The following is a 16,540-nucleotide window of genomic DNA, read 5'->3' on the forward strand; positions in this document are numbered from 1 at the left end:
TTTTAGTTGGAAATGAATGAAGGAAAGTCTTTTTTTCTTAACTGCTGGAAGTTTCTTTGTGGAATTTCGGTCGGGAAACTTTCAGGCCATACAATATTGAGTTTTCCCAAGATAATGGAATTCATTTGATTGATTGATTGAAAATGCTGCAATCAATTTCACGCCACCTCTGGCAAGTAGCCTATATGGGTTTAGGAATAAAATGTAATTTTCACACGTCCCCATGGTGATTTTCCATGTACAATAAAATGAAAAGAAATAACAGAATAATGTAAATGTCATCCTCACATAAATATGTTTGCAGCCTCTACACAATGTGTCACTAGATGGCAATCTAACCACTTGCAATAGATTGTAACATTTCTTGTTTTGTTATAATATGCCACAAGAGGGAGACATATAACTACTTTTTGTAAACTGAAAAAAGTTATTCTAACACTTTTCAGTCACATTTGAAACAGTGGTATTTATAGCCACTAGTTAAGACATCAGATGTTATCACATTCACCTTTACCACACTGACAAAATTTTCTTTGATCTGCTGTTTTTTGTTTCATTTCTTGCATGTTGGAACATGAGCCAGTTTTCTCTCTGCTCCTCATCTTTTACTTTGTGTTATTGTTTATACAATTAATGAACAAAGAAATGCCATGTGAATGACGTATGACAGAGTGCCAAGTACTTATTTGCTATTATGGTTTGTTTGATTAATTATGTTCCACCTTCAAAACATTTTTTGTAAAATGCGTATTCAATTTTTTTTAATCCATTGTTGGACTTTCTGCCTTTAAAAAAAAATGTTTGCACTAATAGAATGTACATCTTTATGTAAATGTACATACGGGAGCCATAGATCATGCATTTTACTTCACATTTCATTTATTTATTGATTGATTGGTTGATTGATTGATAGAGTAATCTCTTTTCTGTTTTCTCAGGAATTGTGGTCTTTCAGTTGATTATGTTGCCCCTCTCAGATATCCTGTGATGTGGCCCTGTGGGAGTCTTTCCACATTCGCAAGTGATTACATTCTGAGCTCTACAGTGAATGGCAAAATTAAAATAATGGCTCTAATAATTGCATCTTCTGAAATATGAGGAAACTGAGACCATGGTAATTGGTTTTCTTCTCTGACTGTGTTCTCTTAAGACCTGCACATGCACATCTTTTCAACAGAGAAAATATGGAGGGGCCCCTTGAATAACTGCTCTTTCAGTGGGCTTCAAGGAAGGCAGTGACCAGACCTGTCATTATAGCAGTTAGAGTGGCAGCTGAAAGGCAATGTCTTTGTTACAGGTGTTCACATGGAATGCTGTTAACTGCAAATCATAACTGAACTGCTGTCACAGGACCGTGTCATATTTATTATTGTCATTGTTATTCTTAGTTTCAACTGATGTCTGTTTTCCAGTTAAAGGACATGTAAAGAGTCTAGTATGCCGGGCTACAAGGATATGGAATAAACTCAATGTTTGCTTTAAGCTAAAATATATATATAAATATTTTTATCTTATTTATTTTTTTCCATACAAATCAGGGGTCATTTTTCAGTATATCTCTTTACCAACCCATATGTGAAAATGAGATTGTAGAAACATACAGTATGTTACCATCATTAAAATTACCAAAGTCAGAGAGACAGTCCTGCCCGAGTCAAACTATCTAAACTGAAATCTTTCATGACACTAATCATTCAACTGCGGCATTGACACACAGCAAGAAAGAGTAGTCTGCACCCTACCAACAGACAGTAGCTGAAACCACAAAACAGCACATAATCAAGCAGCCAGAGAGAGTAACACAATGTGTGTGTGTGTGTGTGTGTGTGTGTGTGTGTGTGTGTGATTTGTCCTTTTTTTTGTACTAAAGTAAGTAGTTCATTTGGGAGGTTTCCTATTGAGCTCCTCATCTCTACCTAATTTAACTTGACTACTTTAGCAATTTTGCCCCACGCTTTCGAGTTTTCTAACAGACATGTCGCTATTTAACTTCTCTGTTTCTCCCACTTAGATTTACTTGCCAGATTTACTTTACTATTAACATTAGTAGATGGAAGAATTCCATATTCCAACTCATATTCAATAGCTGTCAAGCTTCATCGGTGCACATTGAATGACACTTGAGAAATTAATAAAATCTTAAAATTTCCATTGACTCGCTGAGGCCCCCTGGAGGCCGAGGCCCTGGGCTGCAGTCCATATAGTACATTGGGTTAACCGCCCCTGGGATTCACATAGGGAGCAATGAGACTGATTCTTATAAGCTGCATTGATTTTGAGCAGAAACTGGGATCCGCTTTCTTGCTGTTATCACTACTATATAAGGTCTATGTAGATATCTTCAACTCTTGGCAATCAAATCTCTGTTTTTGATTGTTGTTCTATCATTATTTTTCAGGGCAATGATTTGATGCACTCCTATTAAGAGATGTTCTGTTCTGTTTTTGTTGTTTTCAATTGTCTGTTTTATTAAATAAGAACTTACTTTAACACTATGCAATGGCCAATGGGCCAAATTCCTAATAAATGAATGTATGGATACCACTGGTATAGCACATGAACATATCATGCACTTTCTCTAAATTTGTATCTTGACCACGTGAATAAACCCCTAACCCTAACCCTAGTTTGTAACGGTGACCCTAACCCTAGCCTGTTATACATGTAATCAATATCAGAACTCAGAGGCAGTGCATGATGTATGCATGTGTTATTCTTGCAGTGTTCATCAATTCATTCATTTAGGAACTTGCAACTATTTTGGTAAAGTTTGACTGAACGTCATTACATGTCCAGAAATACATTTCCAAATTGGTTTGCACAATGCAGTTTCACATTTAGTTTTCTTGTAAAGATGTATTCTTGGAATAGGAAGAAGAGACAGTAAAACAAATATGATAAGATTTGAAGGAGTAACCAATATACCAATAGCACTATGTAAGTTAATATTATATCAATTAACTGTTATTCATCAGAAATAAGGCTCCTACAGCCCTTTTTGAAAACCTTGGCTTTTGTGTCTACGTGTTAAGAACCATATAATCTAATTGAGTAACTGAATATTTTTTGTCCCTATTCAAAGTATGTCACATTATGTTTATTTGCCTTTTGATCTTTGAAACATTGTTATAGTGTTTTGACTGCAGTAGTATTCAGTTTGAATGATCTATTTTTGCCTATGCAAATAAACACAATAAAAAAAAAAAGATCAAAACAGGCCGATCTCCACTGCATCAATTTACATACCTCTTGGATCTTTGATCAGCTGGATCAGATCTAAGACAATATAAAAAATGTTTCCTTAAAAGAACTCGAATTAATTGAAACTCAACGTCTTTCATTTCATGTAACTGACAGTCTATATTTATGCAATTAATTCCGGTCAGTTGCATAATTAATTTAAAACTAGTTTTTTTTTTGTTAAATGTTATCAAGTCAAGTATATATAGATTATTTCAGTTTTGGAATGCCTTAACATGTTTAAGTGAAGGTGTATTCACCTATTATTATTGTGGTTGTTGTTTTATGCAATGTATTGCAAAGTGCCTTGCAAAAACTGCAAACTTGATGTAACTTTTACTGATTACAGTGCGAGCGCCCAGGCATCCAACAATCCACAGGGTTCACTGTCAGAGGCGGGCCAAATAATCATGGCCAACCTCAAACCCAGTTAAACCTGGCAGTGTTAAGACACTTGTGTGCTTTCCCCTGAGAGCTCCGAGAACAGTCAGCTAATGACATAGCCTGTATTCAAACCAAACATTACTGGATTATGGATCCCAGTTTGCACTACCAACGCCTTTACTGCATGTGAAATTCAGGAGAAACTATGCCTTCAGTGTTTCCTGTGCTGATTTAGAAAGTTAATCTCATTAATGTTGATCAAAAGTGATTTATCCATATTGAGAACCTTCTTTAAAGTATGGTAGGTAGCCAACCGAAATCAGATATATGCATGATGTCATTAGTGGCAATACAGGCAATACAATACCAGAATGATCCTGCTTGCAAGCAAAAAGACCCTTTGGTAGCTAAAGCTTCTGTGTTAGCCACATATGTCACAGGAAACATCCATGTTTGTGCAAAAGGTCTTTAAAATGTGCCATATTGGATGCAAAGTGTAGCCAGAGAAATACTCCCGCTATATAAGATATAGCTCTTTTCATGTTGGAATGCATTCAGAAATTGTTCCACAACACTCACTCAAAAAAGTTCACACATATATATATATATATATATATATATATATATATATATACAGTGAGGGGAAAAATTATTTGGTGGCCAACTACAAGAAACGTCTGACCTCTCTGATTGCCAACAAGGGTTTTGCCACCAAGTACTAAGTCGAAGGGGTCAAATACTTATTTCCCTCATTAACATGCAAATCAATTCATAAGTTTTTTGATATGCATTTTTCTGGATTTTTTTGTTGTTATTCTGTCTCTCACTGTTAAAATACACCTACCATTAAAATTATAGACTGATCATTTCTTTGTCAGTGGGCAAATGTACAAAATCAGCAGGGGATCAAATACTTTTTTCCCTCACTGTATATATATATATATATATATATATATATATATATATATATATATATATATATATATAAATATTTGATACCACATCATAACACTAGTATTAGGGAATGTTTTCTTTTGCTAAATATATTGAGATAATAAAGCAATACTCCCAATTATAATTGACTGGTTGGTGGTTTACCGCACTCTACGGCAGATATAATTATTTTATAAAAATGGAATGTAGTCCCATAAGAGGCAGTGTAAAATGTAAGAAAACAGAATTTAATCTGATAGTAGATGTTCTCCAGAGACATGAAGCTACAACAAACATGCTTGTCACTCGGTGTACTGTTAGTGTAAAGAGATGTGACATTGAACAACAATTTCTGTCCAGTTAAACTATTATTGGTTGATCATTTCCTGCCTATAAGAATTAGTGATATATTTGTAAAAATATACATTCACAGTCAACATAATTTGGACACCTGGCTATTCTTACTTCCATGGAATTTAGAAAAGAAGCATCAACATTAACAATTGATTCATGTGAAAGTGCATTAACCTTCTTGCAATATCATTCTACCCTGGCATTTTTCTTCAAATAGCCTCTCTTCTGATAACAATCAGAGATACATTCACACAATTTAAAAAGTGTATTGTTGACTATGATTCTCCAGAGCATAGTTATTCTGAATGCACCTATTTCATTCACTTTCCTGTGCAGCTCATTCCATACCATTTCAGTGGCAAGGAGGTCAAGGGATTATTAATTAACGTATTCATATATTTAGGTTCTGTCTTTCTGTGTATTTAGGTCATTCTACTTTTGAAAACATGCCCTTCACTCCAAAGCCAGTGGAGAAATGAATGCTATTGTTGTACCTTCTGTAGTTCTCTGGTGAGTGGCAAAATAAACAAAAACTTGCATTTCACCTCAGTCTCTCACCTTATTGGGTTACCATATTACTGTTTCATCTTGGAGTTGAAAAGTTAATATGTATATATAGTTCATATATCTCTCCACATCACCATTCTCTCATGCTGTTATAACATGTATTTGTAGTTTACTGCCATTCCTAGGATGTTTCAGCAGTTATCAGATAATGTCAGTTTCTGATCTCTATGGCTTGTTTTGATATGGAGAAGTTTGAAGATGTGGAATTGAAGTCAGTAGGAGGTTTGGTCCTGGTTTCAAAAGGCTTAGACTTGTACTCGTCAAGGGGGGTCTGTAACACTCCATCAACGACATGACTACGCCACCCAAGTTAATTCAATTGTGAGGGTGGGGGACCTCACAACTACCCTCCTCCGTGCAGGTTAGCTCAGGATGTCAGGAGATACACCACAGTCCCACGTAAGCGAAAAGTACTTATTTTCTTTTTCACACGGTACAGAATAATCATCCAACATGCATGCAAGGCGCGAAGTCTGTGATGCTGTTACCCCTGGGGAAAGAAAAAGGGAAAACTACCTAATCCTAAAGTGCACAAATAAACCACCAGCTAAAACCCTACCCTAATAGTAAACAAAACTAAACTAAGCTAAAAACATATATAAAGGTGGGCTTTAAAGATACAAATACAGTATATTTTCCTCAAGTGGCTCATTCTTGGTTTCTTCTTTCCCCAGTAGCCAACTCAGTCATTCTATTTCCATAAAACACGGCACAGCTGAACTTTCTGTTACCTCATAGATCCTAGTCCCAAATCAGACTCACTTTCCGCCACCGTCCTTTACAGTGCTGCACCACGTCTCTCCTGCTGCTCGATCTACTGTCCCCTGAACCTGCTGTGTGTCTCCCCTGAGCTTCTCAGCTCAGTCTTTATAGGAGGAATCCTCTAATATAGGAATGGAACGGAACAGATGAATAAGAAGATTGCAGGTGGAAGTGAATCAAAAACTGATCAGTGAAAACAACAATAATTATGTGATACGTGTCTTCAAATTACACACTTTTGACCAGTTCCACTGCTCTTTTAATTATTTTCATCTATCAGCCTCAGGTTCTTGTTTTGTCTCTCGTCTGGGATTTTTACGTATCTGTTAATTGTGGTCTGCACTCCATCTTAAAAAACATGGTCATTTTAGGCAATTTCCCTCCCAGCATAACTTTACATGAGGTAAAATGCCAATGATTACTATAATAACTATTCCTATTTTAAACATATTTAATCAGACATTGAACAGTGATATATCAATAACAATGTTGAGCAATGTTATAAACTGTACAATTATATGTTCTTTATTGTCAGTTTGTGAATGGTTAATAGATATATAAATGAGTGTGACTGAATCTGAACAATTGACACTTGTCTGATTGGTCATAATACATATAGGAAAGAGGTAAATGCACTTCAAAGAACCAGTAAATGTATGTGGTGAACAGACTTTTCAACTGTCAAACAATATATCATTCATACCTACAGTTCAATTCCTAGTAACCAAGTTTCCTATAATAAAATAAATGTAATCCAAAAGATAGGGAAAACGTTTAAAGGTGTTCATGCTGGTTGATAAACTAATGATATGAGCTGCAGCTGAGCACATTACTTAAAAAAGTTAAACAGCAATATGCAAAACATCTGTTCATAGCAGTTGTATTCCAGACCCATGACTCATGTGACATTTGTCCTATGGTTGTTCTTAAATAAATATTTCAGAAATGTACATTTTTCAAATCCCTTCCTGTATGCAAACATTTGGTATATGAATTCATCTAAACCAAAACAACCCTATCATATGCTCAGTGCATGGAAAGCTACTTTGAACAAAAGTAGCAATCAATAAGTTACACTTACAGGAAGCTAGTGTTAATGAATCCTAGCAGTTTATACAAAACAACGGTACCCACCTATGAACCCCAGTCCTGGAGGACCCCCTTCCCTGCAGGCTTTTGTTCCAAACAAGCTCTCAATTACTTAATTTAACCCTTAATTAACATAATAATTTGCTTATATTTTAATTGTTACATAGTTTAACTGATAAAAAGTTGGTTCCTTAATAAGATTATATGCTCCTTATACAATTTTACGTAACTTAAAACTGCTATTGTTTAAAACAATTAAATGTCTTTGATTTAGGAAATTATTACTTCAATTAATGGTTGAATTAAGCAATTGGGAGCTTGGCTGGAACAACAACCAGCAGGGTAGGAGGTCCAGGGTTGAGATCCAAGGTATCAAACTGACTTAATTAATCGAAAAAGGCTCCATTTTATAATAATATTTTTACATAACCTATAACTGACATGATTGTTGTGGCTTGGATATTTTGGTTTTATTCATACTGTTCACCCAAAACATCATATGAGTCAAATTCTGTTCTCTGTGCCTGATTATTCTGTACAGGGATTTCCCTTTGGGGTATAGACAGCAGCCATGGTATTGGAAAGTTTTTCAATTTTAAGTGTTAACAGTTGGTAATTTGAATTAAACAAAGATCCTTTATGTATACACTCCTACAAACACACAAGGACATATAAACCAAACATTTTACAAACTACAATAGTTGTCATTTAAAATGGAGGCAATCACTTCCTTCCAAGTGAAAATGTTATATAAATTCTCTGCCTCTTCTACCACCCTATAAATCTGTCGCTGTGCAAGGTGAAAGCTTAATGAGATCTTGTGCATATGTTGTTCATGTTTTCACTATTAATTCTTTGGCAAGAATAGGCCTTCTCAGTCAATAAAAAAGAATACTTTTGGCATCATGTGATTAATCTGTAAATGCCTATTTTCATGTGGGTTAAAGCAAAGAAAGATTGAAACAAGGTTTTTCTTGTTAAACTTTCAACTCGAGACCTACTTAATCAGAAAGGTCTGTTTTCAGGAGGAAGGCTTTCCATAATGTAGCTATTCCACTCTCTAAATCTGAAGAGGTTCTGGTTAAGGTTTTATGAAATAATAAAAAAAAATCAGTTATTGCTTTCAATTATTCTCTTCTGAGAAAATTAGGTTTCTGTCCTCAGGTTTATGGACAATCACTTGAAATATAAAACTTGTAGTGTTGTCATGTGCCCAAACTATAAATATCTGCTTGCAAAGTTTACTAAAAGTTGCTAGCAAAGAGGAGCTGAAACAATGTTTTTTATTATGAAGAATGCCTGTCTTTGATATGCCCTTAAGATATTGACACATACAGCAAAACATGGCTGTTACAAGAGCATCCACATGACACAGATGACCTATGATGAAATTAGCACTCTAAAACAACTGTTTTCATGTTGATTGTTAGAAACAACTGCTTACTATTTTGCAAAGCACTTTGTTGTTTTTCAAAACTGTTGAACTATCATTGATAAAAATTGATTATTCATAGGCACATAAGAGTTCTTTAGGATGAGAAAGCAATGGAATATTCGATCCTCATGAAAACAGACACTGGTTGAGTAGTTTTGACTACACTGTAATCGACAGGGAAACAGTTCTAATAATTGTATCCAACGCAGACAGGAAGAAGAAATCATACGTCAGTTTTTTCACTATACACTCAGTGACACTAAATCATTACAATCTCACAGAAAGTGAACAAAAATCAAAAACAGGCTTGTACACTGCTTTCCCCGCTTTTCTAATGCAGTGTATTAATTAGATCATTTTGGAATGAATGAACTGTCCATTGTAGAGCTCAGCTCATTTTACTGTGAATGTGAAGATATGAGTGTAGGATTTGCAAAGGAGCACATGTTCTTGGTGTGGCTCCAGTGCTGCTCAGTGGCTTAGTTACAGGGCTAGCTGACCAGATATAGGAGCGCCCTGTTCCCTCCACTGACCAGCACTGACTCGCTCCCCACTGCAGCTCCAACTTCCATTGCTTTTAAATAACATTTAGCAAATTAACTATGACTGTTCATATTACAGATAAATCTGTCTTATAACCTTACAGTCAACCCCTCACATTGTAAATCAAATACGGTTTGCATTATATCAAACAATATAATTGAAAAACAAGTAAGATATTTGAAACAATCTGTTTTATTTTAGAAGTCTTGAAAAATCGGCCTGGGCTTCTTACAGAGAAACCAATGGTCAACAATGGTATCAGGCTGTAAAAAGAATCAGGTGCATGTGTTACCCAATCATGAGAGTTGATTTTTTTTATTTGAATCTATTTTGGTTTCCAACATAATTTACATGAATAAAAGTGATATGCTTTTGTCATGTTTTTTGTTCGTGTGGCATAGTTGGTCTCATAAGTTTTCATAATGCACCCAGCTACACAACTCTTGTTATTTTTGAATAACAAGGGGAATTCAGGGGAACCTAAAATCCTTTTTTATTTCAAGAACCTATCAGTAAGTCCCCCTTATGGTGGAATCACAAAAACATGAGCAGCAATTCGTACAACAACAAAAAATAAATAAAAAATACAAATGTGTTTAAAGTCCCATTGCTCTCAGTCCACAATAGTTCAGTCATTTGCGCATTTTTTAATTACCCTTTTACAGGTAGATAAACAGCCATTCTATCATCACACAATTTCTCATTCATATTAAATTATTAACATGTGCTTTCCCAGAGGCTGTGAGCCAGTAAACTGCACTGGCTTCAAAATTGTTAGGGTGTTAGCATGGTGAACACTACCATTGGAAAGCAGAAGACTACAATCCTTCTACAAAAGTCACCATCAATTCCAACCATCCAAGGTAAAACCGATCATGGATTATTATTCTGTTTAGCAAACACTATTCTATTTAGCTGTGTCCTAGCTGTGTCCATATGCATCATGCAGATATAAGTCAAGTTTCCATTGATTGAAGAAGAGACTAAAACCATTGGAATGATCTGGCTTCCTGTACATACAATTTAACTTGCCTCAAGAGTGAAATATGATGGGGCTAGCCAACACAGAAATCAGGAAAACAACAGCTTTAAATCTAATTATTATTACTTCTCACCAAAGAGAATGTGTGAAAAAAAAACCACATCAATTTATACATTGTGTGCATGTGTGTAAATCTAAACAAGCTATGGGGAGCCCTGGAAATACTACCAAAAAGGAATAATCGTAATAAACTATTGATGTGTATAAAAAGTTATTAGCATTGCTACAAGGAAATAAAATAGTCTGTTTCACAAGGTATAGTATGTTATAAAAAATAATTATAATAAATAAAATGTACTACTTCAGTTGGATTGAGGTCAGTTTCAACAGCTGCTTTCCCTTTTATGTTCTTCCAAATAATATTTTTTTTGGATTGTGTTTTAAGGTTGATTTTCTAATTTAGAAACAAACATCTTTTCCACTCCCTACTCAGGGTACTAAATGCTGAAGAAAGGCCTTTCAATCAACTGTAAATTACTTTATTATTATCATCATAGTGTTATTATACTATTTTGTAACTGTTGTCTATTTATATTCAGAGAAGTATGCATTGTTCTTAGTTTTTTACTGTTTTGAGTGGAAATACCAGTCAATCTCCAAAGTTAAAATATCATGAACATGCACCATTTCATAAATCTAGAACTATTCTTCAAAATAGTGTTCACTGACCTTCTGTGGAATGCAGAAGCCAAGCCATCCACCCCTACGAGATGACAATGACAGTTTTCCTGTGGCAGAATATTTAATGGTTACTTATATTTTCACACAAAGTAACCATTCTCAAATGAAGGATTGAGGGCATTATAGCTGGGGGTGAATAAAATGGCAGGAAATACCCACATTACAATAGCCGCTTAGGACAGCATGGGTTCAGGCAACTTTCTTTTTTGCACTGGCTTACCACATATACTCTCAATGTAAAATGGATACTGCAGTGCACAATTTATATCAAAGAGCTTGATTTTCAAAAGGGCCAACATCAGGAGTTGGTTACATACCGATTTCTAAAGCCTTGTATCAGAATCACTTCATAAATATTTATAAAGATATACCCCTTGAGAATGAATATCATACATTGTACATACAACCTTTCAAATGTGTGTATTAAATGACACAAATGAGGTTTTAGAAATAACTTTGCCACTGGCTTCTTATGTTGCACCTAGTGAAACTCACACAAAAAGCTATCACACTTTATATTCATAAATACCCATGAACAAATTGTGCCATTATATCTAGCACAGTTTACATTGGATAATTGCCACATTTTATATAAAATACGGTTATGTATACTTTTTCTTCGGTGTACGTTGGTTGGTTTGGCAAGAAAACTATTGGTGTCATGTTGCCTATGCATGTCATTCTTAGATTTTTAAAGGATCTCACAGTCTACATTTCTTCTTTAAATAAATATTGTGATTAATGCATTTGGTGTACACACTAGACTAAATAGAAAACATATGGGTCTAGAACATCTTTTGTTCACTATAATGCTTTAGATTTTATAGTACCATCATAATAATTTAATGTTAACTTAATGATCAATGGTAAACATTGATAATGCATGGCTTTTGACAGATATGGTTTTATGCTTTCAGATTGAGGGTAATGTAACATGATGAATAATAATTAAATAAAATCTGTGCCAACCCATAAGTAATGATACCAAGGTATAAGAGTAGTATCAAAGCACAAGGTGACAAAGTTGATGTATTATGTATTTGAAATTACTTACATCTTCAGTACTAAATGTTGTGTGGATTCTATAAGTTATTTAATTATGAAGAGGAAGTGCTTAATTGAAACACTTCTGTCTACTTCTCTAAGAAACTGTACACATGTGAACACAAGTGGAACAGAATTTAAGTCTGTTCTTCATTACTGAAGCTCAGTTTAGGAGTATTGATCTGTAACAGTGGCGGAGCCAGGGGGTGGGTCACTGGCCCCTGCTGAAATCTGATTGGCACTCCAAACTGTTCTTGCAATTCATTGGCTGTTTCCCGTGTCCGTATTTGGGACAATTGGGTACGTTAATTTATTTTACATTAGAAAATCAACCGGATGTTTTTAGACATTTTAACGGCGACAGCAGTGTAGACTGTTCATATTCTCAAGCCTTCTCAAACCACTAGTGTTTCAGTTGCTGTTATTGTTTCTTAATAGTTTTGTATGATTTTATTATAGTGTTAACATTTATTTTTATATAATCACGTTTTGTTTCTGCAAAGTTAATACTTTTTATATACATTAACCTATTAACAAAAAACTTTTTCTTGGTAAAGCATTTTTGCACTTTTTTGCCATACAACCATGTATTGAACAAGTGCTATTTTATATATTTGCACTCTATATAATGTTTCCAGGGTCCAGGGATTAAATGTTACAGTAATATCTTTTTGTTCAGACATGAAAAAATTGCATTTTTTAATTGATTTATTTTTAAGGTCAAAACACTTTGTTGTTTACAATTTTCTTTATTTTTGCATATTAAGGGGACCCTATTTTGTTCACTAATACCATTCCCTCTTGCACTGAACAACACCAGACAATATAGACAACTTCTCCATTCCCCTCACCCCTAAAAGTGCTTCAATATGGATACATTATGGAATATATCCATATTGAAGCACTTTTGGGGGTGAGGGGGGTGGAGAAGTTGTCTATATTGTCTATTGTATTAATGGCAAAAAGGCATCATTGCTGCTCTAGAGGCAGTTCAGAGGAGAGCAACCAGACTTATTCCAGGTCTGAAGGGAATGTCCTAATGAGAGACTGAGGAACTGAACCTTTTCACCCTGGAACAGAGGAGACTACGTGGAGACTTGATCCAAGTCTTCCAAATCATGAAAGGCATCGACCACATAAAACCAGAGGAGCTTTTCCAGATCAGCAGGGACACACAGACCCGGGGACACAAATGGAAATTGGGCTTCAAGGCATACAAGACAAATAACAGGAGACACTTCTTCACACAGAGAGGCGTCACAATCTGGAACAAACTCCCCAGCAATGTGGCTGAAGAGACAATTTGGGAACATTTAAAAATAGATTGGATAGGATCCTTGGATGACTTATTAATGGACACCAAATGAGCACGATGGGTTGAATGGCCTCCTTTTGTTTGTAAACTTTCTTATGTTTCTTTTCCCTGTTGTCTATTGTGTTAATGTCAATAAAAAATAATTTTGTCACTAGCAAATATTGTGATTTTTAAGAATTGCCTTACAAGTTTTCTTACTTATCCTTGTAATTTACTTCAGTTCTTACAAAACAATCTGCCCGGTGGAGCAGAGGTCTGCCCCTCTGTTATAATTATGTCCCCCCTTTTAAAAAAATCCTAGAATTACCCCTAATCTGTAAAACACTTCAAAGCTGTTTTGAGTCAATGACTTGAACTTCTCCTAATTTTGGCCTTGCTGGTCAGGTGCTACCCAATGCATTCCCCAGGGCTTGTGGGCTATGCAGTGCTTTCTCAGTCAGCCATTATGTGTCCCTCCTAGCACCAATTGAAGTATATATTATTTGAATTGTTAAAATTAAATTACACAGGCAGCCTATAGAAGTGCAGAATGCACCCATACACTAAAAATTACTGAACAAGAAAAGTGCTTTATACCATCAGTGATCTAATCTGGCTCGAGGTTTAGTAAGGCCAATGTCAAATAAAATATACAAAGAAATCACCCCAAACTTTGCTTCAGAATGTGAAAAGTACACAGGACCACATCTTCATTCTTCTGAAATAGCTTACATATGTGACCATGATTCAAATGTATGGCAATGATGTCCAGTAGACATTATCTAAGACTCTCTTTTGGTGTGTTTGCAGCAGCACACTTTTTTTGTTGCACAGTTATTTTGTGTTTCTTCCATTTGTGAATAATCGCACCAACTGTTGTCACCTTCTCACCAAGCTGCTTGGCGATGGTCTTGTAGCCCATTCCAGCCTTGTGTAGGTCTACAATCTTGTCCCTGACATCCTTGGACAGCTCTTTGGTCTTGGCCATGGTGGAGAGTTTGGAATCTGATTGATTGATTGCTTCTGTGGACAGGTGTCTTTTATACAGGTAACGAGCTGAGATTAGGAGCAGTCCCTTTAAGAGAGTGCTCCTAATCTCAGCTCGTTACCTGTATAAAAGACACCTGGGAGCCAGAAATCTTGATGTTTGATAGGGGATCAAATACTTATTTCCCTCATTAACATGCAAATCAATTTATAACTTTTTTGAAATGCGTTTTTCTGGATTTTTTTGTTGTTATTCTGTCTCTCACTGTTAAAATACACCTACCATTAAAATTATAGACTGATCAATTCTTTGACAGTGGGCAAACGTACAAAATCAACAGAGGATCAAATACTTTTTTCCCTCACTGTATATACATATACACTCACCTAAAGGATTATTAGGAACACCATACTAATACTGTGTTTGACCCCCTTTCGCCTTCAGAACTGCCTTAATTCTACGTGGCATTGATTCAACAAGGTGCTGAAAGCATTCTTTAGAAATGTTGGCCCATATTGATAGGATAGCATCTTGCAGTTGATGGAGATTTGTGGGATGCACATCCAGGGCACGAAGCTCCCGTTCCACCACATCCCAAAGATGCTCTATTGGGTTGAGATCTGGTGACTGTGGGGGCCAGTTTAGTACAGTGAACTCATTGTCATGTTCAAGAAACCAATTTGAAATGATTGGACCTTTGTGACATGGTGCATTATCCTGCTGGAAGTAGCCATCAGAGGATGGGTACATGGTGGTCATAAAGGGATGGACATGGTCAGAAACAATGCTCAGGTAGGCCGTGGCATTTAAACGATGCCCAATTGGCACTAAGGGGCCTAAAGTGTGCCAAGAAAACATCCCCCCCACCATTACACCACCACCACCAGCCTGCACAGTGGTAACAAGGCATGATGGATCCATGTTCTCATTCTGTTTATGCCAAATTCTGACTCTACCATCTGAATGTCTCAACAGAAATCGAGACTCATCAGACCAGGCAACATTTTTCCAGTCTTCAACTGTCCAATTTTGGTGAGCTTGTGCAAATTGTAGCCTCTTTTTCCTATTTGTAGTGGAGATGAGTGGTACCCGGTGGGGTCTTCTGCTGTTGTAGCCCATCCGCCTCAAGGTTGTACGTGTTGTGGCTTCACAAATGCTTTGCTGCATATCTCGGTTGTAACGAGTGGTTATTTCAGTCAAAGTTGCTCTTCTATCAGCTTGAATCAGTCGGCCCATTCTCCTCTGACCTCTAGCATCAACAAGGCATTTTCGCCCACAGGACTGCCGCATACTGGATGTTTTTCCCTTTTCACACCATTCTTTGTAAACCCTAGAAATGGTTGTGCGTGAAAATCCCAGTAACTGAGCAGATTGTGAAATACTCAGACCGGCCCGTCTGGCACCAACAACCATGCCACGCTCACAATTGCTTAAATCACCTTTCTTTCCCATTCAGACATTCAGTTTGGAGTTCAGGAGATTGTCTTGACCAGGACCACACTCCTAAATGCATTGAAGCAACTGCCATGTGATTGGTTGGTTAGATAATTGCATTAATGAGAAATTGAACAGGTGTTCCTAATAATCCTTTAGGTGAGTGTATAATATACTTATAAGGCTGTATTTGAGTGGAAAATTTGCAAAACTGCATGCTTAATATACATTTGTAATTAAATGTGCTATAAATGTCATTTGTGCTTTCTGTCTGTAAACAAAACATTGATATAACAGTCATTGTTTAATTAATGTGTGTCTCAAAGTTTACCAAAGGTCATTTAGGTCTTAATGTCCTGAACAAAATATTCAAAGCAACGATATCCCTGGACCTCCCTACATTTTATTTCACTCAGCTTTTCTGAATCATTAACAACTATTTAGTGCTTTTATATGGTAAATTATCACCCCTGTCCCAAATTCCACCCCGACTTGCCCCGATGCAAATAGGACTGATGCTGTTTTGAATGCAAAGGGTGGTCACACCAAATATAGATTTGATGTAGATTTTTCTTCTGTTCACATATTTTGCATTTAGTTAATTGATAAATATAATCAATTAACATGTCTATTTTTGAAAGCATTCTTACTTTACAGAATTTTTTCACACCTGCCTAAAACTTTTGCACAGTACTGTACATAAACAAACCTATTGTATATTACATATAGTTCGCTTTTGTATTTTTGCTA

Source organism: Amia ocellicauda, chromosome 13, assembly GCF_036373705.1.
Source record: "Amia ocellicauda isolate fAmiCal2 chromosome 13, fAmiCal2.hap1, whole genome shotgun sequence".
Classification (NCBI taxonomy): domain Eukaryota; kingdom Metazoa; phylum Chordata; class Actinopteri; order Amiiformes; family Amiidae; genus Amia; species Amia ocellicauda.